Here is a 5,747-nt window from a genome sequence, read left to right on the forward strand (position 1 = left end):
TTTGTCATTAAAGTGCAACTTACAAATATAGATTTTTTTTGTTACATAACTGCACTCAAAAACAAAATGATGTAAAACTTCAGAGCCTACAAGTCCACTCAGTCCTACTTCTTGTTCAGCTAGTTGCTAAGACAACCAAATTTATTTACATTTATGGAAGATAATGCAGCCCTCTTCTTATTTTCAATGTCACCAGAAAGTGAGAACAGGCATCTGCATGGCACTTTTGTAGCCGGCATTGCAAGGTATTTACATGCCAGATATGCTAAACATTCATAGGCCCCTTCATGCTTTGGCCACCGTTCCAGAGGACATGCTTCCATGCAGATGATGCTTGTTAAAAAAATAATCTGTTAATTACATTTGTGACTGAACTCCTTGGGGGAGTATTTTACCTCCCCTGTTCCGTTTTACCCACATTCTGCCATATATTTCATGTTATAGCAGTCTCAGTGATGATGACCCAGCATTGCAGATCTGACAAAACGCAAAGAAGTACCAATGTGAGATTTCTAAAAATAGCTACAGCACTTGACCCAAGGTTTAAGAATCTGAAGTGCCTTCCAAAAATCAAGATCTGGGATGAGGTAGGGAGCATGCTTTCAGAAGTCTTAAAAGAGAAACACTTTGATGGGGAAACTACAGAATCCAAACCACCAAAAAAGAAATCAACCTTCTCCTGGTGGCATCTGACTCAGATAGTGAAAATGAACATGCGTCAGTCCACACTGCTTTGGACTGTTATTGAGCAGAACCTGTCATCAGCATGGACGCATGTCCCCTGGAATGGTGGTTGAAGCACGAAGGGACATATGAATCTTTAGCATATCTGGCATGTAAATATAGACTCATAGACTTTAAAGTCAGAAGGGACCATTATGATCATCTAGTCTGACCTCCTGCACAATGCAGGCCACAGAATCTCACCCATATCTTGCGATGCAGGCTACAGCTGTGCTATGAGAACACCTGTTCTCACTTTCAGGTGACATTGTAAACAAGAAGTGGGCAGCATTATCCTCTGCAAATGTAAACAAGCTAGTTTGTCTTGAGCAATTGGTTGAACAATAAGTAGGACCGAGTGAACTTGTAGACTCTAAAATTTTACATTTTTATTTTTGAATGCAGTTTTTTGTACATAATTCTACTTTTGTAAGTTCAACTTTCATGATAAAGAGATTGCACTACAGTACTTGTATTAGAGGAATTGAAAAATGCTATTTCTTTTGTTTTTATACAGTTCAAATACTTGTAATCAAAAATAAATATACAGTGAGCACTGTACACTTTGTATTCTGTGTTGTAATTGAAATCAATATATTTGAAAATGTAGAAAACATCCACAAATATTTAAATAAATGGTATTCTATTTTTTTAACAGTGCAATTAATCACCAGATTAATCATGACTAATTTTTTTAATCGCTTGACAGCCTTCACTATAATCCTTTATTGATATTGACCACAAACACAAGAATGGAGTGTTGCTTTGGAGACGTTCTCAGCTGGTTATGGGCACTCTCTCTCTAGTGATCTTGAGAAATCCCATCCAACCCCAACTATTCCTAGGGTTCATAGGCATCCCGCAAACAGAACCCTCATTTATGTCATAATTAATGTGCTTGTTGCCCAATTCACTTCAAATCTGGCAGAAAAGTTCTACCTCAGTCCTAGGTATAACTGGCCAAATTTAAGGCCGGTATGACTTTTCTGGTGGATTGTAGAGGGGATTCCAGGAGTAAGCATATAATGGAAATAAGTTGTAGCCTTAGTTATGGAGTGACTGCACTTGCTCCATAATAACTGTAAGGTATTTCTATGTGTCAATGCAGGTGAATTATTTCTGACCCATCCCCTGTGCTGAGTACATGAAGAACAGAAACAACGTGACTGTGTTCATCCTCTTGGGACTCTCCAAGAATGCGATTGTGCAGCGGGTCTCCTTTGTCCTGTTTCTGCTCATCTATATGGTGATCGTGCTTGGGAACCTTCTGATTGTAGTCACCGTCAAGTCCAGCCAGAACCTCCACACGCCCATGTACTTCTTCCTCTCGGTCCTGTCCTTCGTGGACATCTGCTACTCCTCTGCCACCGTACCCAAGCTGATAGCAGACCTGTTGGCAGAGGGCAAGACAATCTCCTGCCAGGGCTGCATCACACAGCTCTTTTCTGTGCACATTTTCGGCTGCACCGAGATCCTCATCCTCACGGTGATGGCCTACGACCGATACGTGGCCATCTGCAAGCCCCTCCGCTACACAGCGATCATGAACCAACGTTGGTGCAGCCAGATGGTGGTGGCCTCTTGGCTGGGGGGCTTTGTGCATTCCATGGTTCAGACTCTCCTGACCACCCAGCTACCCTTCTGTGGGCCCAACGAGATTGACCATTATTTCTGCGATATCTACCCTTTGCTGAAACTGGCCTGCACTGACACCCATGTGGTGGGAGCCATGGTTGTTGCAAACACAGGGATGATTGCCTTGGGCTGCTTCCTTGTCTTGCTCATCTCCTACGTCATCATCTTAGTCGCTCTGAGGACACACTCCTCTCAGGATAGACGCAAAGCCCTCGCCACCTGCACCTCTCACATCACCGTGGTGGTGTTACTGTTCGGGCCCTGACTCTTCATCTACATCCGCCCTTCCACCACCTTAGCGGTTGATAAGGTCTTTGCCTTGTTTTACACCATTATCACCCCGATGCTAAACCCTATCATCTACACCCTGAGGAATGCCGAAATGAAAAGCGCCATGACGAAGCTGTGGAGCAGAAAAGAGGGTGCTTGGCAAGCAAGATAAATGGAGTGATGTGGGTTGGGAGGGTCTGGTGGGACAGGTGGCAACATTAAACCCAACCAAAGCACAATCGTAACTGGTACTCAGTGGACCCCAGGTTGGCAGCCATGGTAGAGAGACCAGAGACTGGGCTTGGAGCTGAGATTCCATGGCAGGACAGAGGCGCATTGGCAGAGGTGCGGTGTGTGTTTGGGAAGTTGTCTCTTGCACTGTCTGTGCTCTACCTGTTCTAGGGTTAAACACTGAACATTGGACTGCAGGGCTGTCATTCTGGAACCTTTCATAGCCTTTAAAGTATGTCTACACTAGGAGTTAGGAATGTGATTTCTTAACTTGTATAGACATACCCGCATTAGGTATAATTGAATTACTGTGCTAATGGTCCTGCTTTGAGCAGGGGGTTGGACTAGATGACCTCCTGAGGTCCCTTCCAACCCTGATATTCTATGATAACAATGGGAATGTTGGTTGCAGTGAGGTCTAATCTAGTCAGCAAACAGCACCAGCGAGCTTTTAAATGTCCAAAGGCACATTCTACCACCATTCTGCACTTTCTCAGCCTATAGTTGAACTGCTCCTTACTACTGTCCAGGTTGCCTGTGTATGGCTTCATGAGCCATGGGAGCAAGGGGTAGGCTGGGTCTCCAAGGATAGCTATTGGCATTTCAACATCCCCAATGGTAACTTTCTGGTCTGGGAAGTAAGTCCCTTCTTGCAGCTGCTCAAACTGCCCGGAGTTCCTAAAGATGCAAGCGTCATGCACCTTTCATGTGAGCGTCATGCATCCCACTTTGATGTCGGTGAAACGTCCCTTGTGATCCACCAGTGCTTGCAGCACCATTGAGAAGTACCCCTTGTGGTTTACATACTGGTTGGCAAGGTGGTCTGGTGCCAAGATAGGGATATGCAGTCCGTCTATCACCCCACCACAGTTAGGGAACCCCATTGCAGCAAAGTTATCCACTATGACCTGCACATTTCCCAGAGTCACTACCCTTGATAACAGAATGTCAGTGATTGCATTGGCTACTTGGATGACAGCAGTGTTTGTGGACTGCAATGTAATGATCATGCGCCATCACCTTGAGGATGGAGCCAAAGAAATGGACTCCAAACTTCAATTCAATGTGTCTGCTGTGATCTACAAATTGTCTGGGTCACCGCCCTGCAAGACATGGCCCATCTACATCTATTCCATCATCGGAGATCAACTCTCACTATTTGTAGTCAGGGCTAAAGTTACCATGCCAAATTATTCATGAATCACACCCAGGCAATGGTATGGAAGTTAATTGGCAGCACACGTGTACATAGTGGTAGACTTTGGCCTAAGGCAGTGGTTCCCAAACTTTAACTACCCACGAACCCCTTTCACAAAAATGTGAACTCTCATGAACCCCCATGGCAAGAAGACACTCTTTTACACCTCTGCAGAGACAATCAAAAGCAAATGGTGAAGAAAACCTCTTCAACAACAATCAACAACATTCAGCATTTAAATGAGGTATATTTGATCCCAGAAAGTGCACACGCATCTTCTCATATCCCAAGCTCTGCCAACCTGCTCCAAAAATCCCTCTGCCATTTAATACAGCTCTTCTCAGCCCAGTGGTAGCAGCTGGAGTGCGTGACAAATGCTGGAATTGAACACCAGTATGCTCCTTGCCTTTCTCTCGTCTCGCTCTAGGCGCCTGTGCCAATGCCACTGTGCATACGTGTACTGAATTCAGTCTGTCCTTTAGCCACTCCAATGTCCTCCATCATTTCTTCTGTGATATTCACCCACTCCAAGAAATCTCCTGCTCTGACTTTCTCATCAATAAGCGAGTGCATTTCATCTTTGCAGCCATAGAAACAATAGGCACCATTCTCACCATCCTCATCTCCTACATTTACGTCATCTTTGCCATCCTGAGGATCTGCTCCACGGCAGGAAGGCACAAAGCCTTCTCCACCTGCACCTCCCACCTGGCTGTCATTTCCATCTTATATGTGACCCTGATCTTTACATATTTATGACCCTCGTCTGGCACCTCAGTGGACTGGGAGAAAATGGTGGCCGGGTTCTATATCTTTGTGATCCCCCTGCTGAACCCCCTGATCTACAGCCTGAGGAACAAGGAAGTGAAGGATGCTCTGAGGATGACAATATACCAAAAAACTGTTCCTCCCTGTATGTAAATATGGGGACTGGTTTTTCTGATCAGTACTGGAGTGCAAATATGAGCTAGTTCTCACTCATTAAGTCATTATGCAGAAATTTCTGTCATCGTGTGATTTACAAGAGAAAACAATATGGCAATGGAACTTGAGCCAGATAATGAAGGAAGGTGCCATGTTCCTTGAAAAACAGTGTCCAGTAACTGTGTTACAGCTTCTCCTTTATGCACTGATATGCGATTTCTGCAATATAGGCACCTCCCCCTGCGTGTTCCACCTTTTGAACTATATTGGTTAACTTAGCAGATGATATAAAGAGGAGATACTCAGACTGTAATTATTTCCATTTGCCACCACTATTATCTCAGTTCCCACAGCCCCCACCTAAAATCACTGTACAATTAAATAAAGGGAGGGGCACATGGAGAGGTGTTTTTATAGATAGATATTCAGAGAGATGGTTCTGTTTGGGGACAGATGGATAGACACTAGAAAGACAGATGTTTTTCTATGGGGATAGAGACACGGTTATGTCTGGGGTTAGATAGACAGAAACACGTCATTAGACACACACAGGAGAAAGGAAGGATGCCAGAGGTTATCACACTCGCCTAAGACTTGTGGCATCTGAGTTTAAATTCTGTCCCCGCTGCAGACTTCCTTTGCGACCTTGAGCAAATCACTTAGGGCCAGATTTTTTTAAAGGATTTCAGTTCCTAATTCCCATTGAAATCAATGGGATTTATGTGGCCTAAATACCTTTAAAAACCTGGGTTTAGGCTCCCTTTGC

The 5,747-nt window shown here is 44.4% G+C and overlaps 1 pseudogene; it reads left to right on the top strand.

The window, feature by feature from the left end:
* The first annotated feature begins 1,867 nt into the window (after positions 1-1,867).
* Positions 1,868-2,816, top strand: LOC120404726 (annotated as a pseudogene).
* Positions 2,817-5,747: the final 2,931 nt, after the last annotated feature.

Source organism: Mauremys reevesii, linkage group 4 (genome assembly GCF_016161935.1).
Source record: "Mauremys reevesii isolate NIE-2019 linkage group 4, ASM1616193v1, whole genome shotgun sequence".
Taxonomy (NCBI): Eukaryota; Metazoa; Chordata; order Testudines; family Geoemydidae; genus Mauremys; species Mauremys reevesii.